A 25,701-nucleotide genomic window follows, 5' to 3' on the forward strand; every position below is an offset into this window, starting at 1 on the left:
GGCAAGAAGTCCCTGCCTGTCGTAATAGGAGAATAATGGGTAGGAGTCGAGAGGTGAAAAGTGTATGTGTGTGTGTGCGTGTGTGTGAACGTGTGTGTGTGTCAGTGTGTGTGTGTCCGTTTGGCTCGCAGAGATTAGAATACGGCCGAGGCAAGAAGGCCACGCCTGCCTTAAGAGGCGACTAATGGATAGGAGTCGAAAGGTGGAGAGTGTATATGTGTGTGTGCGCGTGTGTGCGTGCGTGTGTGTGTGTTCTTGTATGTGTGTGTGTGAGTGTGTGTGTCCGGTCGGCTTGCAGAGATAAGAACATGGCCGTGGCAAGAAGTCCCTGCCTTTCGAAATAGAAGAATAATGGGTAGGAGTCGAGAGGTGAAGAGTGTATATGTGTGTGTGCGCGTGTGTGCGTGCGTGTCTGTGTTTGTTCTTGTATGTGTGTGTGTGAGTGTGTGTGTGTGTCCGGTCGGCTCGCAGAGATAAGAACATGGCCGTGGCAGGAAGGCCCTGCCTGTTGTAAGAGGCGACTAATGGGTAGGGGTCGAGAGGTGAAGAGTGTATGTGTGTGTGTGCGTGTGTGCGTGTGTGTGTGCGTGTGTGAGTGTGTGTGTATGTGTGTGTGTCCGTCTGGCTTGCAGAGGTAAGAATACGGCCAAGGCAAGAAGACCCTGCCAGTTGTAAGGGGCGACTAATAGGTAGGAGTCGAGAGGTGAAGAGTGTATGTGTGTGTGCGTGTGTGCGTGTGTGTGTGCGTGTGTGAGTATGTGTGTGTGTCCGTTTGGCTTGCAGAGATAAAAACACGGCCGTGGCAAGAAGTCCCTGCCTGTCGTAAGAGAAGAATAATGGGTAGGAGTCGAGAGGTGAAGAGTGTATGTGTGTGTGTGTGTGTGTGTGCGTGTGTGCGTGTGTGGGCGTGTGTGAGTGTGTGTGTATGTGTGTGTGTCCGTTTGGCTTGCAGAGATAAGAATACGGCCGAGGCCAGAAGGCCCTGCCTCTTGTAAGGGTCGACTAATAAGTAGGAGTCGAGAGGTGAAGAGTGTATGTGTGTGTGCGTCTGTGCGTGTGTGTGTGTCTGTGTGCGTGTGTGAGTATGTGTGTGTGTTAGTTTGGCTTGCAGAGATGAGAACACGACCGCGGCAAGAAGGCCCTGCTTATCGTAAGAGGCGACTAAAAGGTAGGAGTCGAGAGGTGAAGAGTGTATGTGTGTGTGCGTGTGTGTGTGTTTGTGCGTGTGTGAGTGTGTGTGTATGAGTGTGTGTGTCCGTTCGGCTTGCAGAGATAAGAATACGGCCGTGGCAAGAAGGCCATGCTTGTTGTAAGGAGCGACTAATTGGTAGGAGTCGAGAGGTGAAGAGTGTATGTTTGTGTGCGTGTGTGCGTGTATGTGTGTTTGTGCGTGTGTGAGTGTGTGTGTATGAGTGTGTGTGTCCGTTCGGCTTGCAGAGATATGAATACGGCCGGGGCAAGAAGGCCCTGCCTCTCGTAAGAGGCGACTAAAAGGTAGGGGTCGAGAGGTGAAGAGTGTATGTGTGTGTGTGTGTGTGTGTGGGTGTGTGTGTTTGTCCGCTCGGCTCGCAGAGATAAGATAACGGCCGTGGCAAGAAGGCCCTACCTGTCTTAAGAGGCGGCTAATGGATAGGAGTCGAGAGGTGGAGAGTGTGTGCGTGTGCGTGTGCGTGGGTGCGTGTGTGTGCGTGTGTGCGTGTGTGTGTGTGTGTTTGTGTGTGCGTGTGTGTGTGTCCATTCGGCTTGCAGAGATAAGAACACGGCCGTGGCAAAAAGTCCCTGCCTGTCGTAAAAGGAGAATAATGGGTAGAAGTCGAGAGGTGAATAGTGTATGTGTGCTTGCGTGTGTGTGTTTGTGTGTGAGTGTGTGTGCGTGTCCTTTCGGCTCGCAGAGATAAGAATGCGTTCGTTGCAAGAAGGCTCTGCCTGTCTTAAGAGGCGACTAATGGGTAGGAGTCGAGAGGTGAAGAGTGTATGTGTGTGTGTGCGTGTGTGCGTGTGTGTGCGTGTGTGATTGTGTGTGTATGTGTGTGTGTCCGTCTGGCTTGCAGAGGTAAGAATACGGCCAAGGCAAGAAGACCCTGCCAGTTGTAAGGGGCGACTAATAGGTAGGAGTCGAGAGGTGAAGAGTGTATGTGTGTGTGCGTGTGTGCGTGTGTGTGTGCGTGTGTGAGTATGTGTGTATGTCCGTTCGGCTTGCAGAGATAAGAACACGGCGTGGCAAGAAGTCCCTGCCTATCGTAAGAGGCGACTAATAGGTAGGAGTCGAGAGGTGAAGAATGTATGTGTGTGTGCGTGTGGGCGTGTTTGTGTGTGTCCGGTCGGCTCGCTGAAATGAGAACACGGCGTGGCAAGAAGGCCCTGCCTGTCGTAAGAGGCGACTAATGGGTAGGAGTCGAGAGGTGAAGAGTGTATGTGTGTGTGTACGTGTGTGCGTGTGTGTGCGTGTGTGAGTATGTGTGTGTGTCCGTTCGGCTTGCAGAGATAAGAATACGTCCGTGGCAAGAAGGTCATGCCTGTCTTAAGAGGCGACTAATGGATAGGAGTCGAAAGGTGGAGAGTGTATGTGTGTGTGTGCGCGTGTGTGCGTGCGTGTGTGTGTGTGTGTTCTTGTATGTGTGTGTGTGAGTATGTGTGTCCGGTCGGCTCGCAGAGATAAGAACATGGCCGTGGCAGGAAGGCCCTGCCTGTCGTAAGAGGCGACTAATGGGTAGGGGTCGAGAGGTGAAGAGTGTATGTGTGTGTGTGCGTGTGTGCGTGTGTGTGCGTGTGTGAGTGTGTGTATGTGTGTGTGTCCGTCTGGCTTGCAGAGGTAAGAATACGGCCAAGGCAAGAAGACCCTGCCAGTTGTAAGGGGCGACTAATAGGTAGGAGTCGAGAGGTGAAGAGTGTATGTGTGTGTGTGCGTGTGTGCGTGTGTGTGTGCGTGTGTGAGTATGTGTGTGTGTCCGTTCGGCTTGCAGAGATAAGAACACGGCCGTGGCAAGAAGTCCCTGCCTATCGTAAGAGGCGACTAATAGGTAGGAGTCGAGAGGTGAAGAATGTATGTGTGTGTGCGTGCGGGCGTGTTTGTGTGTGTGTGAGTGTATGTGTGTGTGCGTGTGTGCGTGCGTGTGTGTGTGTTTGTGAGTGTGTGTGTATGTATGTGTGTGTGTCCCTTCGGCTCGCAGAGATAAGAAAACAGCCGTGGCAAGAAAGCGATGCAAATCGTACGGGGCGACTAATGGATAGGAGTCGAGAGGCGAAGAGTGGGCGACTAATATGTAGGAGTCGAGAGGTGAAAAGAGTATGTGTGTGTGCGTGTGTGCGTGTGTGTGTGCGTGTGTGAGTATGTGTGTGTGTTAGTTCGGCTTGCAGAGATAAAAACACGACCGAGGCAAGAAGGCCCTGCCTATCGTAAGAGGCGACTAATAGGTAGGAGTCGAGAGGTGAAGAATGTATGTGTGTGTGCTTGTGGGCGTGTTTGTGTGTGTGTGAGTGTATGTGTGTGTGCGTGTGTGCGTGCGTGTGTGTGTGTGTTTGTGAGTGTGTGTGTATGTATGTGTGTGTGTCCCTTCGGCTCGCAGAGATAAGAAAACAGCCGTGGCAAGAAAGCGATGCAAATCGTACGGGGCGACTAATGGATAGGAGTCGAGAGGCGAAGAGTGGGCGACTAATAAGTAGAAGTCGAGAGGTGAAAAGTGTATGTGTGTGTGCGTGTGTGCGTGTGTGTGTGCGTGTGTGAGTATGTGTGTGTGTCCGTTCGGCTTGCAGTGATAAGAACACGGCCAAGGCAAGAAGGCCCTTCCTATCGTAAGAGGCGACTAATAGGTAGGAGTCGAGAGGTGAAGAATGTATGTGTGTGTGCGTGTGGGCGTGTGAACAAATTCCCTTCGTTGGCTCAGTGAAGATGTTCGTTCTGTTGTAATGGAAACACCAAATAATAGTAGCAGAGTTTATTGTTGAGACGTACACTATGGGTGTAGACCCGGGATTACTTTGAGTAGAGACTGATGAAGTTGATCGTTGAAGACTATATGTTCGTTGAGTGAATATTGATTGAATGCTTCTCTAGTCAAGAGATATTAGTTTTATATAAATTCTATTTGGGTCAATATTTTTCGCGTACCTAGCGTGATATGTGTATTTAATTTATGTAAATTGTTTAACTTTGTCAGTACTTTTGACTGATGTCCAAATTATTATTTATAATTGACCAAATGTGTATGTAACCTAATTAACTACGTGTGTGTATTTAATAACAAATAGATTCATTCGGTCTACTGGGTGATAAAATTATACTGTCCAATTTCGGATATGAATTCTGAAGATTTGATATTGGTCATACTGCGGAATCGGGCAATCTGGCCCAAGTGTCAATACTCAAAGTTTACATATAAGTATTACATAACATAGTAAAATTCAAACATGATAAATTATAAATAGTTTAAGAATAATCAATAATCTTCCAACCGTACCCTAGCTATCAATGTCCGACTCTATCTCTAGATTAAAATTAGGGCAATTGGATGAAAATGTGGAAAGTGGGATGTCAACTTGGGAAGTCGACCGTACATTGTTGTGCCGATTACTAACTAATACAGGTACTTCCTGTTCGTTAGTCTGAGTTTGTGGATTCCCTGAACGACATAGTCGTGCAACAGGACGGTACTTCCATAACGTGAGAATCCCAATTATTACCATTATAGTAATGATCCCGGTGGCCACAAAATAATGCCAAATAGATTCATGAATCGATCGCCACTGCGTATGCGTCATTTCTTGTTCCAGACTCTCCTCCTCAAGTAACACATGACGTAGCTCTCCTCCTGGTATGTCAAGGTAGGTGTTTAGAGGCGTGTTAAACTTGCGGGGTGTCCTCGCCACCAGTTGGGTCACGGGAGTGATTGGCGACTTCAGGTAACTCGTCACTGCTCTGTCCACCCCACTGCTAGTGGGGAGTAATGTAATATTTTTCGTTTGGGCGATACATTTGGGTGAAAGCTTCAGGGATGTGACTCGTTCCAGTACTCTTTCGCTCCGATTTCCATCGCAAATAATGGATATGTGTATCGTGACTGGCGTGATAACTAGCCAGAGGTTGGGAGTACCCATCTTACTCCATTGAGCTGTCTGTATTGTCCTGGCTACCACTGGACATGTGCTATTCTTAGATCGCTCATAAATTTCTTCTAGTATGCAGTTTGGTTGGGTATCCATGTTTCTTATAGCCGTTGGTGAGCACGCTATCTGCGCCTTTGTCAACAGTAAGCACCTTTCTCTATCTTCCGTGGTCAATTCGAAGTAGTGCAGTGTGTTATAATCTACGACCAGTAGATTCCTTGGGGCGACAAATGTGCGCAACACCGACCCCTCAACGTTAAGTGGTATGGCCGTGACTTTGAGCATGCTGTACTTATTTTTCCCTGTCACTATGAAGTAGCCGATGACTGTTATATATCTGTCGTCATGACTGACTTCTGTTTCTATAATGGGTTGTTGTCGTATTTCGACCCCTTGAGGCAGTATCTGCCCTGCTTTCCCTATTAATTTGGTTATTTCACCCGGTTTCACTATATCAATGAAGTGTCCATGGTTATAGTGAAGGTTTAATATTCCCTCGTAAAATTGAGTATATTCGTTTATGAAGTCCATAACTTGTAATGCTATCGTTTGTATTCGTAACGTGCTATATTCGGTTTCTAGTTTTTGTGCTTTGTCTTCTACTTCGTTAAGTCCTTTAGATATTTCTTGTAGACCTGTGATTAGTGCTTTGTTAAACTTGTTCATTTGCTCGTTTATCCTGTTCTCTGTGTGATTGATTGATGTTATTGTTTCTAACATTATCTTCGCCTGGTGCTGTGATCCCTTTATTAGCTCCTTTTGGTTATTATCTAATGCTTCAATGTTACTGTAGGCTTCGTCATTGACTCCAAATACTGAGGTTAATATTGTTCCTAATATTCCTCTTCTTTCCCTTCCTTTTATTTCTACTGTCAGCCCCTCGCTTACTGACTCCGCCTTTCTTTGTCCTTCCTCCAATTTCTCTATTATATCCTTACAATTCACGATTTTTATCTCATGACACAGTTCTCGTACGCCTTGTATCATATTTCCTATTAGTTGGTGCTCTGTTCGAATTCTTCCTTTTTCGAGTAACACCTTTATTCGAAATGTTCCCTGGTCTATGACGACCTCTCCAAGGTCTTCTGTGAAAAATCCTGGTACCGGATTATATATTTTATACGGTTCTGCCTTTATGGGTTTTAACATCGTTAAAAACATTATAGCTACTAGTATTTTCTTCCATCTTAGTGCTGCTGCCTTTTTCGGCTTTTCCTGTTTCTCTTCTTCCAGTCGTATTAGCTTATGTATGGGTCTTTTAGTCAGTTTCCCGTTTGCCTTTCTCACTGTTACTACTCTGGTTAATCCCTCCGCTCCAGGGTGTGTTTCTGTTACCCTCGCTAATGGCCATCTGCCTGGAGGTGTATCCTCTTCTTTTTTTATAACTATTTCTTTTTCTTTTATGTTAGGGTGCGCCTTATGCCATCTATTTCTCTGTTGTAATTGGTGCAGGTATTCCTGTTTCCAAATTTTCCAGAAGTCTCTTTTTATTTTCTCCACTAATCTCCACCTCGTCGGCATCTTCAAATAAGTCGTAAGCTCTTCTTCCCGATTTGGTGATATAATTTCTCTCCCTATAAGGAAGTGAGCTGGTGTCAGGGCTATTTTCCCTTCAGGGTCTTCTGATGACCCACATAATGGTCTCGAGTTCATACATGCTTCTATTTGTGCCAGCACCGTACTCAATTCTTCATATGTTAGAACTGTTTCATCGATGATTCTTTTCAAGTGATATTTCATTATTCGCACTGCGCTCTCCCATAATCCTCCGAAATGTGGTGCATATGCAGGTATGACATGCCACTGGGTACCTAGTGCCCGTAATCCTTGTTTTATCTCGTCATCTATTTTTTGATTTTCTTTTTTCAACAAATTTGCTGTTCCTACGAATGTGGTTCCGTTATCGCTGTATACGTTGTTGCACTGTCCTCTGCGTGCCGTAAATCTCTTGAACGCTGCGATGAAAGCATCCGTAGACATATCGCTTACTACCTCAAGGTGTACTGCCTTCGTTGACAGACACACAAATACTGAGATGTAGCCCTTATAGCTCCTCTGTCCTCTGCCTCTCGTGGTACTTATTTTTATTGGCCCGGCATAATCTATCCCTGTGTTAGTAAAGGGATGACTCGGGTTCACTCTGTCTTTCGGTAGATCTCCCATTAATTGTTGTGCTGCTTGGCTTTTATACCTCCTGCACCTTAAACATTTTGCTAGATGATCTTTCACGGTTCTTCTGCCGTTGATTATCCAGAATTTCCTTTTTATGTACTGTAGTGTTTGTTGTAATCCGCTATGTAGATTTCTTGCGTGACTATCTGTTATAAGTAACTTTGTTAATGCACTATCCTTTGGCAAAATTATCGGATGTTTTTCTCCGTACTTTAGATTCGTGTGTCTCAGTCTTCCGGTGACTCTTAGAATTCCTTGTCTATCCAGGAATGGTACCAATGACGGTAATTTATTTTTCTTGTCTAATTGCTGTTTCTTCTCCAGCTTATTTATTTCTTGTTTGAAGTAGGCGTGCTGTGTGTGCTTTATCACCTTTAATAGCGTTTCCTCTAATTCTTGGACTGTAATCTGACTTTGTCCATTGTCCTTCTTTTTTCTGCATTTGTCTGCAAATCTCCTACAATATGAAAGTACTCTTCTCATTCTTTCTAAATTTGAGAATCTCTCGCATATGTCCTCCTTTATCGTTGTCGTGTGCACCGTTATTTTCGTTTTGACTTCCTCCTCATTTGTCTCTGGTATTTCTTCTGATTCCTGAGTTAAAGTTTTGTTACTAGTCAGCCAAGTTGGTCCCTTCCACCATAGCTCTGCTTCTAATAATTCTGATGCGGTACTTCCACGTGAGAGGATGTCCGCTGGATTTTCCTTTGTATCTACCTTATGCCAATTTTTCGGTCCTATAACGCGTCTTATTTCCTCTACTCTGTTGGCGACGAACATTTTCCACCTTTTTGATGATCCCCTTATCCAAGCCAGGGTTATCGTTGAGTCCGACCATGCATATACCTCAATGTTTTCCCTGTTCAATGCTTGTAGGGTTTTCTTCATTAAATTTGCTAGTAGTACCGCGGCACACAGCTCGAGCCTCGGTAACGTCGTTTTCCCTTTCAATGGTGCGACTTTCGATTTTGCTATCATTAGATTCGTTTTAATTTCTGGGCCTAATACCCTTGAGTAGATTACCGCTCCATATCCTTTCATAGACGCATCTGCAAATCCATGTAGTTCTACTCTGTTTATCTTGCTTAAGTTGTTCCACCTGGGCAATGTTATTTTCTCCAGATTTACTAATTGCGCCTGGTATGTATTCCACCTGCTTTGTTGGTTGCTAGTTAATTCTTTATCCCAACTGGTCTTTTGCTCCCATAATTCCTGTATGAACATTTTCGCCTGAATTACTACATGTGCTATCCATCCCAGTGGGTCGTATAGTTTTGCTACTTCTGACAGTACGTGTCTTTTCGTTATTTTCTTTGCCGTCGTTATCCCTATTTTGAATGTGATTATATCCTCTTTAGGTGACCAGTGTATTCCTAACGTTTTCCGTACTTCTTCTTGGGCTCGTTAATCCGGCTCGAAGGACCATGAACAAATTCCCTTCATTGGCTCAGTGAAGATGTTCGTTCTGTTGTAATGGAAACACCAAATAATAGTAGCAGAGTTTATTGTTGAGACGTACACTATGGGTGTAGACCCGGGATTACTTTGAGTAGAGACTGATGAAGTTGATCGTTGAAGACTATATGTTCGTTGAGTGAATATTGATTGAATGCTTCTCTAGTCAAGAGATATTAGTTTTATATAAATTCTATTTGGGTCAATATTTTTCGCGTACCTAGCGTGATATGTGTATTTAATTTATGTAAATTGTTTAACTTTGTCAGTACTTTTGACTGATGTCCAAATTATTATTTATAATTGACCAAATGTGTATGTAACCTAATTAACTACGTGTGTGTATTTAATAACAAATAGATTCATTCGGTCTACTGGGTGATAAAATTATACTGTCCAATTTCGGATATGAATTCTGAAGATTTGATATTGGACATACTGCGGAATCGGGCAATCTGGCCCAAGTGTCAATACTCAAAGTTTACATATAAGTATTACATAACATAGTAAAATTCAAACATGATAAATTATAAATAGTTTAAGAATAATCAATAATCTTCCAACCGTACCCTAGCTATCAATGTCCGACTCTATCTCTAGATTAAAATTAGGGCAATTGGATGAAAATGTGGAAAGTGGGATGTCAACTTGGGAAGTCGACCGTACATTGTTGTGCCGATTACTAACTAATACAGGTACTTCCTGTTCGTTAGTCTGAGTTTGTGGATTCCCTGAACGACATAGTCGTGCAACAGGACGGTACTTCCATAACGTGAGTATCCCAATTATTACCATTATAGTAATGATCCCGGTGGCCACAAAATAATGCCAATTAGATTCGTGAATCGATCGCCACTGCGTATGCGTCATTTCTTGTTCCAGACTCTCCTCCTCAAGTAACACATGACGTAGCTCTCCTCCTGGTATGTCAAGGTAGGTGTTTAGAGGCGTGTTAAACTTGCGGGGTGTCCTCGCCACCAGTTGGGCCACGGGAGTGATTGGCGACTTCAGGTAACTCGTCACTGCTCTGTCCACCCCACTGCTAGTGGGGAGTAATGTAATATTTTTCGTTTGGGCGATACATTTGGGTGAAAGCTTCAGGGATGTGACTCGTTCCAGTACTCTTTCGCTCCGATTTCCATCGCAAATAATGGATATGTGTATCGTGACTGGCGTGAAGAGTGTATGTGTGTGTGAGTGTGCGTGTGTGCGTGTGTGTGCATGTGTGAGTGTGTGTGTGTATTTGTGTGTGTGAGTGTGTGTGTCCAGTCGGCTCGCAGAGATACGAACACGGCCGTGGCAAGAAGGCCCTGCCTATCGTAAGAGGCGACTAATAGGTAGGAGTCAAGAGGTGAAGAGTGTATGTGTGTGTGTGCGTGTGTGTGTGTGTATGTGTGTGTGTATCCCTTCGGCTCGCAGAGATAAGAATACGTCCGTGGCAAGAAGGCCATGCTTGCTGTAAGGAGCGACTAATGAGTAGGAGTCGAGAGGTGAAGCGTGTATGTGTGTATGTGTGCAAGTGTGTGTGTGTGTCCGTTCGGCTCGCAGAGATAGGTATACGTCCGTGGCAAGAAGGCCCTGCCTGTCTTAAGAGGCGACTAATGGATAGGAGTCGAGAGGTGGAGAGTGTGTGCGTGTGCGGGTGCGTGTGCGTGTGTGTGTGTGTGCGTGTGTGTGTGTCCGTTTGGCTTGCAGAGATAAGAACACGGCTGTGGCAAGAAGTCCCTGCCTGTCGTAAGAGGAGAATAATGGGTAGGAGTCGAGAGGTGAAGAGTGTATGTATGTGTGTGCGTGTGTGCGTTCGTGCGTGAGTGTGTGTGTGTGTGTATGTGTGTGTGTCAGTGTGTGTGTGTGTCCGGTCGGCTCGCAGAGATGAGAACACGGCCGTGGCAAGAAGGCACTGCCTGTCGTGAGAGGCGACTAATAGGTAGGATTAGAGAGGTGAAGAATGTATGTGTGTGTGCGTGTGTGCGTGCGTATGTGCGTGTGTGTGTGTGAGTGTGTGTGTGTATGTGTGTGTGTCCCTTCGCTCGCAGAGATAAGAAAAAAGCGGTGGCAAGAAGGCCATGCCTGTCGTAAGAGGCGACTAATGGATAGGAGTCGAGAGGTGAAGAGTGTATGTGTGTGTGCGTGTGTGCGTGCGTGTGTGCGTGTGTAAGTATGTGTGTGTGTGTCCGTTCGTCTTGCAGAAATAAGAACACGGCCGAGGCAAGAAGGCCCTGCCTGTCGTGAGAGGCGACTAATAGGTAGGATTAGAGAGGTGAAGAATGTATGTGTGTGTGCGTGTGTGCGTGCGTATGTGCGTGTGTGTGTGTGAGTGTGTGTGTGTATGTGTGTGTGTCCCTTCGCTCGCAGAGATAAGAAAAAAGCGGTGGCAAGAAGGCCATGCCTGTCGTAAGAGGCGACTAATGGATAGGAGTCGAGAGGTAGAGAGTGTGTGCGTGTGCGTGTGCGTGTGCGTGTGTGTGTGTGTTCGTGTGTGTGTGTGTCCGTTTGGCTTGCAGAGATAAAAACACGGCCGTGGCAAGAAGTCCCTGCCTGTCGTAAGAGGAGAATAATGGGTAGGAGTCGAGAGGTGAAGAGTGTATGTGTGTGTGCGTGTGTGCGTGCGTGTGTGAGTGTGTGTGTGTATGTGTGTGTGTCAGTGTGTGTGTGTGTGTGTCCGGTCGGCTCGCAGAGATGAGAACTCGGCCGTAGCAAGAAGGCACTGCCTGTCGTTAAGAGGCAACTAATGGGTAGGAGTCGAGAGGTGAAGAGTGTATGTGTGTGTGTGTGCGTGTGTGCGTGTGTGTGCGTGTGTGTGTGTGTGTATATGTTTGTGTCTGTTTGGCTTGCAGAGATAAGAATACGGCCGAGGCAAGAAGGCCCTGCCTCTTGTAAGGGGCGACTAATAAGTAGGAGTCGAGAGGTGAAGAGTGTATGTGTGTATGCTTGTGTGCGTGTGTGCGTGTGTGAGTATGTGTGTTTGTTAGTTCGGCTTGCAGAGATAAGAGCACAACCGAGGCAAGAAGGCACTGCCTATCGTAAGAGGCGACTAATTGGTAGGAGTCGAGAGGTGAAGAGTGTATGTGTGTGTGTGCGTGTGTGCGTGTGTGTGCGTGTGTGCGTGCGTGTGTGTGTGAGTGTGTGCGTCCGTTCGGCTTGCAGAGATAAGAATACGGCCGAGGCAAGAAGGCCCTGCCTGTCGTAAGTGGCGACTAATGGGTAGGAGTCGAGAGGTGAAGAGTGTATTTGTGTGTGTGTGTGCGTGTGTGTGCGTGTGTGCGTGCGTGTGTGTGTGAGTGTGTGTGTGTCCGTTCGGCTTGCAGAGATAAGAATACGGCCGCGGCAAGAAGGCCCTGCCTGTCGTAAGTGGCGACTAATTGGTAGGAGTCGAGAGGTGAAGAGTGTATGTGTGTGTGTGCGTGTGTGCGTGTGTGTGCGTGTGTAAGTGTGTGTGTATGTGTGTGTGTCTGTTTGGCTTGCAGAGATAAGAATACGGCCGAGGCAAGAAGGCCCTGCCTGTCGTGAGAGGCGACTAATAGGTAGGATTAGAGAGGTGAAGAATGTATGTGTGTGCGTATGTGCGTGTTTGTGTGTGTGTGAGTGTATGTGTGTGTGCGTGTGTGCGTGCGTGTGTGCATGTGTGTGTGAGTGTGTGTGTGTATGTGTGTGTGTGTGTGTCCCTTCGCTCGCAGAGATAAGAAAAAAGCGGTGGCAAGAAGGCCATGCCTGTCGTAAGAGGCGACTAATGGATAGGAGTCGAGAGGTGGAGAGTGTGTGCGTGTGCGGGTGCGTGTGCGTGTGTGTGTGTGTGCGTGTGTGTGTGTCCGTTTGGCTTGCAGAGATAAGAACACGGCCGTGGCAAGAAGTCCCTGCCTGTCGTAAGAGGAGAATAATGGGTAGGAGTCGAGAGGTGAAGAGTGTATGTATGTGTGTGCGTGTGTGCGTGCGTGTGTGAGTGTGTGTGTGTATGTGTGTGTGTCAGTGTGTGTGTGTGTCCGGTCGGCTCGCAGAGATGAGAACACGGCAGTGGCAAGAAGGCACTGCCTGTCGTTAAGAGGCGACTAATGGGTAGGAGCCGAGAGGTGAAGAGTGTATGTGTGTGTGTGCGTGTGTGCGTGTGTGTGCGTGTGTGTGTATGTGTGTGTGTCTGTTTGGCTTGCAGAGATAAGAATACGGCCGAGGCAAGAAGGTTCTGCCTCTTGTAAGGGGCGACTAATAAGTAGGAGTCGAGAGGTGAAGAGCGTATGTGTGTATGCGTGTGTGCGTGTGTGAGTATGTGTGTGTGTTAGTTCGGCTTGCAGAGATAAGAGCACAACCGAGGCAAGAAGGCCCTGCCTATCGTAAGAGGCGACTAATAGGTAGGAGTCGAGAGGTGAAGAGTGTATGTGTGTGTGTGCGTGTGTGCGTGTGTGTGCGTGTGAGCGTGCGTGTGTGTGTGAGTGTGTGTGTGTCCGTTCGGCTTGCAGAGATAAGAATACGGCCGAGGCAAGAAGGCCCTGCCTGTCGTAAGTGGCGACTAATTGGTAGGAGTCGAGAGGTGAAGAGTGCATGTGTGTGTGTGTGCGTGTGTGCGTGTGTGTGCGTGTGTGCGTGCGTCTGTGTGTGTGAGTGTGTGTGTGTCCGTTCGGCTTGCAGAGATAAGAATACGGCCGAGGCAAGAAGGCCCTGCCTGTCGTAAGTGGCGGCTAATGGGTAGGAGTCGAGAGGTGAAGAGTGTATTTGTGTGTGTGTGTGTGCGTGTGTGTGCGTGTGTGCGTGCGTGTGTGTCTGAGTGTGTGTGTGTCCGTTCGGCTTGCAGAGATAAGAATACGGCCGAGGCAAGAAGGCCCTGCCTGTCGTAAGTGGCGACTAATTGGTAGGAGTCGAGAGGTGAAGAGTGTATGTGTGTGTGTGCGTGTGTGCGTGTGTGTGCGTGTGTTAGTGTGTGTGTATGTGTGTGTATCTGTTTGGCTTGCAGAGATAAGAATACGGCCGAGGCAAGAAGGCCCTCTCTCTTGTAAGGGGCGACTAATAGGTAGGAGTCGAAAGGTGAATAGTGTATGTGTGTGTGTGTGTGCTTGTGTGGGTGTGTGTGTGTTTGTGCGTGTGTAAGTGTGTGTATATGTATGTGTGTGTCCATTCGGCTCGCAGAGATTAGAATACGGCCGAGGCAAGAAGGCCATGCCTGTCGTAAGAGGCAACTAATGGGTAGGAGTCGAGAGGTGAAAAGTGTTTTTGTGTGTGTGCGTGTGTGTGCGTGTGTGCGTGCTTGTGTGTGTGAGTGTGTATGTGTCCGTTCGGCTTGCAGAGATAAGAATACGGCCGAGGCAAGAAGGCCTTGCCTGTCGTAAGAGGCGACTAATGGGTAGGAGTCGAGAGGTGAAGAGTGTATGTGTGTGTGCGTGTGTGCGTGTATGTGTGTTTGTGCGTGTGTGAGTGTGTGTGTATGAGTGTGTGTGTCCGTTCGGCTTGCAGAGATATGAATACGGCCGGGGCAAAAAGGCCCTGCCTCTCGTAAGAGGCGACTAAAAGGTAGGGGTCTAGAGGTGAAGAGTGTATGTGTGTGTGTGTGTGAGTGTGTGTGTTTGTCCGCTCGGCTCGCAGAGATAAGATTACGGCCGTGGCAAGAAGGCCCTACCTGTCTTAAGAGGCGGCTAATGGATAGGAGTCGAGAGGTGGAGAGTGTGTGCGTGTGCGTGTGCGTGTGCGTGGTTGCGTGTGTGTGCGTGTGTGCGTGTGTGTGTGTTTGTTTGTGTGTGCGTGTGTGTGTGTCCGTTCGGCTTGCAGAGATAAGAACACGGCTGTGGCAAGAAGTCCCTGCCTGTCGTAAGAGGAGAATAATGGGTAGAAGTCGAGAGGTGAATAGTGTATGTGTGCTTGCGTGTGTGTGTTTGTGTGTGAGTGTGTGTGCGTGTCCTTTCGGCTCGCAGAGATAAGAATGCGTTCGTTGCAAGAAGGCTCTGCCTGTCTTAAGAGGCGACTAATGGATAGGACTCGAGAGGTGGAGAGTGTGTGCCTGTGCGTGTGCGTTTGCGTGTGTGCGTTTGTGCCTGTGTGCGTGTGTTTGTGTGTGCGTGTGTGTGTGGGTCCGGTCGGCTCGCTGAAATGAGAACACGGCCGTGGCAAGAAGGCCCTGCCTGTCGTAAGAGGCGACTAATGGGTAGGGGTCGAGAGGTGAAGAGTGTATGTGTGTGTGTGCGTGTGTGCGTGTGTGTGCGTGTGTGAGTGTGTGTGTATGTGTGTGTGTCCGTCTGGCTTGCAGAGGTAAGAATACGGATAAGGCAAGAAGACCCTGCCAGTTGTAAGGGGCGACTAATAGGTAGGAGTCGAGAGGTGAAGAGTGTATGTGTGTGTGCGTGTGTGCGTGTGTGTGTGTGCGTGTGTGAGTATGTGTGTGTGTGTCCGTTTGGCTTGCAGAGATAAGAACACGGCCGTGGCAAGAAGTCCCTGCCTATCGTAAGAGGCGACTAATAGGTAGGAGTCGAGAGGTGAAGAATGTATGTGTGTGTGCGTGTGGGCGTGTTTGTGTGTGTGTGAGTGTATGTGTGTGTGCGTGTGTGCGTGCGTGTGTGTGTGTTTGTGAGTGTGTGTGTATGTATGTGTGTGTGTCCCTTCGGCTCGCAGAGATAAGAAAACAGCCGTGGCAAGAAAGCGATGCAAATCGTACGGGGCGACTAATGGATAGGAGTCGAGAGGCGAAGAGTGGGCGACTAATAAGTAGGAGTCGAGAGGTGAAGAGTGTATGTGTGTGTGCGTGTGTGCGTGTGTGTGTGCGTGTGTGAGTATGTGTGTGTGTCCGTTTGGCTTGCAGAGATAAGAACACGGCCGTGGCAAGAAGTCCCTGCCTATCGTAAGAGGCGACTAATAGGTAGGAGTCGAGAGGTGAAGAATGTATGTGTGTGTGCGTGTGGGCGTGTTTGTGTGTGTGTGAGTGTATGTGTGTGTGCGTGTGTGCGTGCGTGTGTGTGTGTTTGTGAGTGTGTGTGTATGTATGTGTGTGTGTCCCTTCGGCTCGCAGAGATAAGAAAACAGCCGTGGCAAGAAAGCGATGCAAATCGTACGGGGCGACTAATGGATAGGAGTCGAGAGGCGAAGAGTGGGCGACTAATAAGTAGGAGTCGAGAGGTGAAAAGTGTATGTGTGTGTGCGTGTGTGCGTGTGTGTGTGCGTGTGTGTGTATGTGTGTGTGTACGTTCGGCTCGCAGAGATAAGAACACGGCCGTGGCAAGAAGTCCCTGCCTGTCGTAAGAGGCGACTAATGAATAGGAGTCGAGAGGTGAAGAGTGTATGTGTCTTTGTGTGTGTGCGTGTGTTTGTGCGTGTGTGAGTATGTGTGTGTGTATGTGTGTGTGTGTGTGTCCGTTTGGCTTGCAGAGATAAGAATACGGCCGAGGCAAGAACGCCCTGCCTGTCTTAAGAGGCGACTAATGGATATTAGTCGAGAGGTGGAGAGTGTGTGCGTGTGCGTGTACGTGTGCGTGTGTGCGTGTGTGCCTGTGTGCATGTGTTTGTGTGTGCGTGTGTGTGTGTGTGTGTCCTTTCGGCTCGCAGAGATAAGCATACGTCCGTGGCAAGAAGGCCCTGCCTGTCTTAAGAGGCGACTAATGGATAGGAATCGAGAGGTGGAGAATGTGTGCGTGTGCGTGTGTGCGTGTGTGCGTGTGTGCGTGTGTGCCTGTGTGCGTGTGTTTGTGTGTGCGTGTGTGTGTGTGTCCGTTCGGCTTGCAGAGATAAGAACACGGCCGTGGCAAGAAGTCCCTGCCTGTCATAAGAGGCGACTAATGGGTAGGAGTCGAGAGGTGAAGAGAGTACGTGAGTGTGTGCGTGTGTGGGTGTGTGTGTGTTTGTGCGTGTGTAAGTGTGTGTGTGTATATTTGTGTGTGTCCATTCGGCTCGCAGAGATTAGAATACGGCCGAGGCTACAAGGCAATGCCTGTCGTAAGAGGCGACTAATGGGTAGGAGTCGAGAGGTGAAGAATGTATTTGTGTGTGTGTGTGCGTGTGTGTGCGTGTGTGCGTGCGTGTGTGTGTGAGTGTGTGTGTCCGTTCGGCTTGCAGAGATAAGAATACGGCCAAGGCAAGAAGGCCCTGCCTGTCGTAAGTGGCCACTAATTGGTAGGAGTCGAGAGGTGAAGAGTGTATGTGTGTGCGTGTGTGTGCGTGTGTGCGTGCGTGTGTGTGTGAGTGTGTATGTGTCCGTTCGGCTTGCAGAGATAAGAATACGGCCGAGGCAAGAATGCCCTGCCTGTCGTAAGTGGCGACTAATTGGTAGGAGTCGAGAGGTGAAAAGTGTTTTTGTGTGTGTGCGTGTGTGTGCGTGTGTGCGTGCTTGTGTGTGTGAGTGTGTATGTGTCCGTTCGGCTTGCAGAGATAAGAATACGGCCAAGGCAAGAAGGCCCTGCCTGTCGTAAGTGGCGACTAATTGGTAGGAGTCGAGAGGTGAAGAGTGTATGTGTGTGTGTGTGTGTGCGTGTGTGGGTGTGTGTGTGTTTGTGCGTGTGTAAGTGTGTGTGTGTATGTATGCGTGTCCATTCGGCTCGCAGAGATTAGAATACGGCCGAGGCAAGAAGGCCATGCCTGTCGTAAGAGGCAACTAATGGGTAGGAGTCGAGAGGTGAAGAGTGTACGTGTGTGTGTGCGTGTGTGCGTGTGTGTGTGCGTGTGTGAGTGTGTGTGTCCGGTCGGCTCGCAGTGATAAGGACACGTCCGTGCCAAGAAGGCCCTGCCTGTCGTAAGCGGCGACTAATGCGTAGGAGTCGAGAGGTAAAGAGTGTATGTGTGTAAGTTCGTGTGTGCGTGTGTGTGCGTGTGTGAGTGTGTGTGTGTGTCCAGTCGGCTCTCAGAGATAAGAACACGGCCGTGGCAAGAAGGCCCTGCCTTTCGTAAGAGGCGACTAATGGGTAGGAGTCGAGAGGTGAAGAGTGTATGTGTGTGTGAGTGTGCGTGTGTGTGCGTGTGTGAGTGTGTGTGTGTATTTGTGTGTGTGAGTGTGTGTGTGTCCAGTCGGCTCGCAGAGATAAGAACACGGCCGTGGCAAGAAGGCCCTGCCTGTCGTAAGAGGCGACTAATGGGTAGGAGTCGAGAGGTGAAGAGTGTATGTGTGTGTGAGTGTGCGTGTGTGCGTGTGTGTGCATGTGTGAGTGTGTGTGTGTATTTGTGTGTGTGAGTGTGTGTGTCCAGTCGGCTCGCAGAGATACGAACAGGGCCGTGGCAAGAAGGCCCTGCCTGTCGTAAGAGGCGACTAATGGGTAGGAGTCGAGTGGTGAAGAGTGTATATGTGTGTGCGTATGTGCGTGTGTGTGCGTGTGAGAGTGTGTGTGTATGTGTGTGTGTGTCCGTTCGGCTTGCAGAGATAAGAGCACGACCGAGGCAAGAAGGCCCTGCCTATCGTAAGAGGCGACTAATAGGTAGGAGTCAATAGGTGAAGAGTGTATGTGTGTGTGTGTGCGTGTGTGCGTGTGTGTGTGTGTGTGTGTATGTGTGTGTGTATCCCTTCGGCTCGCAGAGATAAGAATACGTCCGTGGCAAGAAGGCCATGCTTGCTGTAAGGAGCGACTAATGGGTAGGAGTCGAGAGGTGAAGCGTGTATATGTGTGTGTGTGTATGTGTGCAAGTGTGTGTGTGTGTCCGTTCGGCTCGCAGAGATAGGTATACGTCCGTGGCAAGAAGGCCCTGTCTGTCTTAAGAAGCGACTAATGGATAGGAGTCGAGAGGTGGAGAGTGTATGTGTATGTGCGTGTGTGTGTGCGTGTGTGAGTATGTGTGTGTGTCCGTTCGGCTTGCAGAGATAAGAACACGGCCGTGGCAAGAAGTCACTGCCTATCGTAAGAGGCGACTAATAGGTAGGAGTCGAGAGGTGAAGAATGTATGTGTGTGTGCGTGTGGGCGTGTTTGTGTGTGTGTGAGTGTATGTGTGTGTGCGTGTGTGCGTGCGTGTGTGTGTGTTTGTGAGTGTGTGTGTATGTATGTGTGTGTGTCCCTTCGGCTCGCAGAGATAAGAAAACAGCCGTGGCAAGAAAGCGATGCAAATCGTACGGGGCGACTAATGGATAGGAGTCGAGAGGCGAAGAGTGGGCGACTAATAAATAGGAGTCGAGAGGTGAAAAGTGTATGTGTGTGTGCGTGTGTGCGTGTGTGTGTGCGTGTGTGAGTATGTGTGTGTGTTAGTTCGGCTTGCAGAGATAAAAACACGACCGAGGCAAGAAGGCCCTGCCTATCGTAAGAGGCGACTAATAGGTAGGAGTCGAGAGGTGAAGAATGTATGTGTGTGTGCGTGTGGGCGTGTTTGTGTGTGTGAGTGTATGTGTGTGTGCGTGTGTGCGTGCGTGTGTGTGTGTGTGTTTGTGAGTGTGTGTGTATGTATGTGTGTGTGTCCCTTCGGCTCGCAGAGATAAGAAAACAGCCGTGGCAAGAAAGCGATGCAAATCGTACGGGGCGACTAATGGATAGGAGTCGAGAGGCGAAGAGTGGGCGACTAATAAGTAGGAGTCGAGAGGTGAAAAGTGTATGTGTGTGTGCGTGTGTGCGTGTCTGTGTGCGTGTGTGAGTAGGTGTGTGTGTCCGTTCGGCTTGCAGTGATAAGAACACGGCCAAGGCAAGAAGGCCCTGCCTATCGTAAGAGGCGACTAATAGGTAGGAGTCGAGAGGTGAAGAATGTATGTGTGTGTGCGTGTGGGCGTGTTTGTGTGTGTGTGAGTGTATGTGTGTGTGCGTGTGTGCGTGCGTGTTGTGTGTGTGTGTGTTTGTGAGTGTGTGTGTATGTATGTGTGTGTGTCCCTTCGGCTCGCAGAGATAAGAAAACAGCCGTGGCAAGAAGGCGATGCAAATCGTACGGGGCGACTAATGGGTAGGAGTCGAGATGTGAAGAGTGGGCGACTAATAAGTAGGAGTCGAGAGGTGAAGAGAGTATGTGTGTGGGTGCGTGTGTGCGTGTGTGTGTGCGTGTGTGTGTATGTGTGTGTGTCCGTTCGGCTCGCAGAGATAAGAACACGGCCGTGGCAAGAAGTCCCTGCCTGTCGTAAGAGGCGACTAATGAATAGGAGTCGAGAGGTGAAGAGTGTATGTGTCTTTGTGTGTGTGCGTGTGTTTGTGCGTGTGTGAGTATGTGTGTGTATGTGTGTGTGTGTCCGTTTGGCTTGCAGAGATAAGAATACGGCCGAGGCAAGAACGCCCTGCCTGTCTTAAGAGGCGACTAATGGATATTAGTCGAGAGGTGGAGAGTGTGTGCGTGTGCGTGTACGTGTGCGTGTGTGCGTGTGTGCCTGTGTGCGTGTGTTTGTGTGTGCGTGTGTGTGTGTGTGTCGTTTCGGCTCGCAGAGATAAGAATACGTCCGTGGCAAGAAGGCCCTGCCTGTCTTAAGAGGCGACTAATGGATAGGAATCGAGAGGTGGAGAATGTGTGCGTGTGCGTGTGTGCGTGTGTGCGTGTGTGCCTGTGTGCGTGTGTTTGTGTGTGCGTGTGTGTGTGTCCGTTCGGCTTGCAGAGATAAGAACACGGCCGTGGCAAGAAGTCCCTGCCTGTCGTAAGAGGCAACTAATGGGTAGGAGTCGAGAGGTGAAGAGAGTACGTGAGTGTGTGCGTGTGTGGGTGTGTGTGTGTTTGTGCGTGTGTAAGTGTGTGTGTGTATGTTTGTGTGTGTCCATTCGGCTCGCAGAGATTAGAATACGACCGAGGCAACAAGGCAATGCCTGTCGTAAGAGGCGACTAATGGGTAGGAGTCGAGAGGTGAAGAATGTATTTGTGTGTGTGTGTGCGTGTGTGTGCGTGTGTGCGTGCGTGTGTGTGTGAGTGTGTATATGTCCGTTCGGCTTGCAGAGATAAGAATACGGCCGAGGCAAGAATGCCCTGCCTGTCGTAAGTGGCGACTAATTGGTAGGAGTCGAGAGGTGAAAAGTGTTTTTGTGTGTGTGCGTGTGTGTGCATGTGTGCGTGCTTGTGTGTGTGAGTGTGTATGTGTCCGTTCGGCTTGCAGAGATAAGAATACCGCCAAGGCAAGAAGGCCCTGCCTGTCGTAAGTGGCGACTAATTGGTAGGAGTCGAGAGGTGAAGAGTGTATGTGTGTGTGTGTGTGTGTGTGTGTGCGTGTGTGGGTGTGTGTGTGTTTGTGCGTGTGTAAGTGTGTGTGTGTATGTATGCGTGTTCATTCGGCTCGCTGAAATGAGAACACGTCCGTGCCAAGAAGGCCCTGCCTGTCGTAAGCGGCGACTAATACGTAGGAGTCGAGAGGTGAAGAGTGTATGTGTGTAAGTGCGTGTGTGCGTGTGTGTGCGTGTGTGAGTGTGTGTGTGTCCAGTCGGCTCTCAGAGATAAGAACACGGCCGTGGCAATAAGGCCCTGCCTTTCGTAAGAGGCGACTAATGGGTAGGAGTCGAGAGGTGAAGAGTGTATGTGTGTGTGAGTGTGCGTGTGTGCGTGTGTGTGCATGTGTGAGTGTGTGTGTGTATTTGCGTGTGTGAGTGTGTGTGTCCAGTCGGCTCGCAGAGATACGAACACGGCCGTGGCAAGAAGGCCCTGCCTGTCGTAAGAGGCGACTAATGGGTAGGAGTCGAGTGGTGAAGAGTGTATATGTGTGTGCGTATGTGCGTGTGTGTGCGTGTGAGAGTGTGTGTGTATGTGTGTGTGTGTCCGTTCGGCTTGCAGAGATAAGAGCACGACCGAGGCAAGAAGGCCCTGCCTATCGTAAGAGGCGACTAATAGGTAGGAGTCAAGAGGTGAAGAGTGTATGTGTGTGTGTGCGTGTGTGCGTGTGTGTGTGTGTATGTGTGTGTGTATCCCTTCGGCTCGCAGAGATAAGAATACGTCCGTGGCAAGAAGGCCATGCTTGCTGTAAGGAGCGACTAATGGGTAGGAGTCGAGAGGTGAAGCGTGTATGTGTGTGTGTGTGTATGTGTGCAAGTGTGTGTGTGTGTCCGTTCGGCTCGCAGAGATAGGTATACGTCCGTGGCAAGAAGGCCCTGCCTGTCTTAAGAGGCGACTAATGGATAGGAGTCGAGAGGTAGAGAGTGTGTGCGTGTGCGTGTGCGTGTGGGTGCGTGTGTAAGTGTGTGTGTATGTGTGTGTGTCTGTTTGGCTTGCAGAAATAAGAACACGACCGAGGCAAGCAGGCCCTGCCTATCGTAATAGGCGACTAATAGGTAGGAGTCGAGAGGTGAAGAGTGTATGTGTGTGTGTGCGTGTGTGCGTGTGTGTGTGAGTGTGTGAGTATGTGTGTGTGTCCGTTCGGCTTGCAGAGATAGGAATACCCCCAAGGCAAGAAGGCCCTGCCTGTCGTAAGAGGCGACTAATAGGTAGGAGTCGAGAGGTGGAGAGTGTGTGCGTGTGCGTGTGCGTGTGTGCGTGTGTAAGTATGTGTGTGTGTGTCCGTTCGTCTTGCAGAAATAAGAACACGGCCGAGGCAAGAAGGCCCTGCCTGTCGTGAGAGGCGACTAATAGGTAGGATTAGAGAGGTGAAGAATGTATGTGTGTGTGCGTGTGTGTGTGTGTGTATGTGTGTGTGTGTGTCCCTTCGCTCGCAGAGATAAGAAAAAAGCGGTGGCAAGAAGGCCATGCCTGTCGTAAGAGGCGACTAATGGATAGGAGTCGAGAGGTGGAGAGTGTGTGCGTGTGCGTGTGTGCGTGCGTGTGTAAGTGTGTGTGTGTATGTGTGTGTGTCCGGTCGGCTCGCAGAGATGAGAACACGGCCGTGGCAAGAAGGCACTGCCTGTCGTTAAGAGGCAACTAATGGGTAGGAGTCGAGAGGTGAAGAGTGTATGTGTGTGTGTGTGTGCTTGTGTGCGTGTGTGTGCGTGTGTGTGTATGTATATGTTTGTGTCTGTTTGGCTTGCAGAGATAAGAATACGGCCGAGGCAGAAGGCCCTGCCTCTTGTAAGGGGCGACTAATAAGTAGGAGTCGAGAGGTGAAGAGTGTATGTGTGTATGCGTGTGTGCGTGTGTGCGTGTGTGAGTATGTGTGTTTGTTAGTTCGGCTTGCAGAGATAAGAGCACAACCGAGGCAAGAAGGCCCTGCCTATCGTAAGAGGCGACTAATAAGTAGGAGTCGAGAGGTGAAGAGTGTATGTGTGTATGTGTGTGTGCGTGTGTGCGTGCGTGTGTGAGTGTGTGTGTGTATGTGTGTGTGTCAGTGTGTGTGTGTGTGTGTCCGGTCGGCTCGCAGAGATGAGAACACGGCCGTGGCAAGAAGGCACTGCCTGTCGTTAAGAGGCAACTAATGGGTAGGAGTCGAGAGGTGAAGAGTGTATGTGTGTGTGTGTGTGCTTGTGTGCGTGTGTGTGCGTGTGTGTGTATGTATATGTTTGTGTCTGTTTGGCTTGCAGAGATAAGAATACGGCCGAGGCAGAAGGCCCTGCCTCTTGTAAGGGGCGACTAATAAGTAGGAGTCGAGAGGTGAAGAGTGTATGTGTGTATGCGTGTGTGCGTGTGTGCGTGTGTGAGTATGTGTGTTTGTTAGTTCGGCTTGCAGAGATAAGAGCACAACCGAGGCAAGAAGGCCCTGCCTATCGTAAGAGGCGACTAATAAGTAGGAGTCGAGAGGTGAAGAGTGTATGTGTGTGTGCGTGTGTGCGTGTATGTGTGTTTGTGCGTGTGTGAGTGTGTGTGTATGAGTCTGTGTGTCCGTTCGGCTTGCAGAGATATGAATACGGCCGGGGCAAGAAGGCCCTGCCTCTCGTAAGAGGCGACTTAAAGGTAGGGGTCGAGAGGTAAAGAGTGTATGTGTGTGTGTGTGTGAGTGTGTGTGTTTGTCCGCTCGGCTCGCAGAGATAAGAGTAGAAGGCCCTACCTGTCTTAAGAGGCGGCTAATGGATAGGAGTCGAGAGGTGGAGAGTGTGTGCGTGTGCGTGTGCGTGTGCATGGGTGCGTGTGTGTGCGTGTGTGCGTGTGTGTGTGTGTTTGTGTGTGCGTGTGTGTGTGTCCGTTCGGCTTGCAGAGATAAGAACACGGCCGTGGCAAGAAGTCCCTGCCTGTCGTAAGAGGAGAATAATGGGCAGAAGTCGAGAGGTGAATAGTGTATGTGTGCTTGAGTGTGTGTGTTTGTGTGTGAGTGTGTGTGTGTGTCCTTTCGGCTCGCAGAGATAAGAATGCGTTCGTTGCAAGAAGGCTCTGCCTGTCTTAAGAGGCGACTAATGGATAGGACTCGAGAGGTGGAGAGTGTGTGCGTGTGCGTGTGCGTTTGCGTGTGTGCGTTTGTGCCTGTGTGCGTGTGTTTGTGTGTGCGTGTGTGTGTGTCCGGTCAGCTCGCTGAAATGAGAACACGGCCGTGGCAAGAAGGCCCTGCCTGTCGTAAGAGGCGACTAATGGGTAGGAGTCGAGAGGTGAAGAGTGTATGTGTGTGTGTAAGTGTGTGCGTGTGTGTGTGCGTGTGTGAGTATGTGTGTGTGTCCGTTCGGCTTGCAGAGATAAGAACACGGCCGTGGCAAGAAGTCCCTGCCTGTCGTAATAGGAGAATAATGGGTAGGAGTCGAGAGGTGAAAAGTGTATGTGTGTGTGTGCGTGTGTGTGAACGTGTGTGTGTGTCAGTGTGTGTGTGTCCGTTTGGCTCGCAGAGATTAGAATACGGCCGAGGCAAGAAGGCCACGCCTGCCTTAAGAGGCGACTAATGGATAGGAGTCGAAAGGTGGAGAGTGTATATGTGTGTGTGCGCGTGTGTGCGTGCGTGTGTGTGTGTTCTTGTATGTGTGTGTGTGAGTGTGTGTGTCCGGTCGGCTTGCAGAGATAAGAACATGGCCGTGGCAAGAAGTCCCTGCCTTTCGAAATAGAAGAATAATGGGTAGGAGTCGAGAGGTGAAGAGTGTATATGTGTGTGTGCGCGTGTGTGCGTGCGTGTCTGTGTTTGTTCTTGTATGTGTGTATGTGAGTGTGTGTGTGTGTCCGGTCGGCTCGCAGAGATAAGAACATGGCCGTGGCAGGAAGGCCCTGCCTGTTGTAAGAGGCGACTAATGGGTAGGGGTCGAGAGGTGAAGAGTGTATGTGTGTGTGTGCGTGTGTGCGTGTGTGTGTGCGTGTGTGAGTGTGTGTGTATGTGTGTGTGTCCGTCTGGCTTGCAGAGGTAAGAATACGGCCAAGGCAAGAAGACCCTGCCAGTTGTAAGGGGCGACTAATAGGTAGGAGTCGAGAGGTGAAGAGTGTATATGTGTGTGTGCGTGAGTGCGTGTGTGAGTATGTGTGTGTGTCCGTTTGGCTTGCAGAGATAAAAACACGGCCGTGGCAAGAAGTCCCTGCCTGTCGTAAGAGAAGAATAATGGGTAGGAGTCGAGAGGTGAAGAGTGTATGTGTGTGTGTGTGTGTGCGTGTGTGCGTGTGTGGGCGTGTGTGAGTGTGTGCGTATGTGTGTGTGTCCGTTTGGCTTGCAGAGATAAGAATACGGCCGAGGCCAGAAGGCCCTGCCTCTTGTAAGGGTCGACTAATAAGTAGGAGTCGAGAGGTGAAGAGTGTATGTGTGTGTGCGTCTGTGCGTGTGTGTGTGTCTGTGTGCGTGTGTGAGTATGTGTGTGTGTTAGTTTGGCTTGCAGAGATGAGAACACGACCGCGGCAAGAAGGCCCTGCTTATCGTAAGAGGCGACTAAAAGGTAGGAGTCGAGAGGTGAAGAGTGTATGTGTGTGTGCGTGTGTGTGTGTGTGTGCGTGTGTGAGTGTGTGTGTATGAGTGTGTGTGTCCGTTCGGCTTGCAGAGATAAGAATACGGCCGTGGCAAGAAGGCCATGCTTGTTGTAAGGAGCGACTAATTGGTAGGAGTCGAGAGGTGAAGAGTGTATGTTTGTGTGCGTGTGTGCGAGTATGTGTGTTTGTGCGTGTGTGAGTATGTGTGTATGAGTGTGTGTGTCCGTTCGGCTTGCAGAGATATGAATACGGCCGGGGCAAGAAGGCCCTGCCTCTCGTAAGAGGCGACTAAAAGGTAGGGGTCGAGAGGTGAAGAGTGTATGTGTGTGTGTGTGTGTGTGTGTGGGTGTGTGTGTTTGTCCGCTCGGCTCGCAGAGATAAGATAACGGCCGTGGCAAGAAGGCCCTACCTGT

The sequence above is a fragment of the Diabrotica undecimpunctata genome, unplaced genomic scaffold, assembly GCF_040954645.1.
Source record: "Diabrotica undecimpunctata isolate CICGRU unplaced genomic scaffold, icDiaUnde3 ctg00000573.1, whole genome shotgun sequence".
Lineage (NCBI taxonomy): Eukaryota > Metazoa > Arthropoda > Insecta > Coleoptera > Chrysomelidae > Diabrotica > Diabrotica undecimpunctata.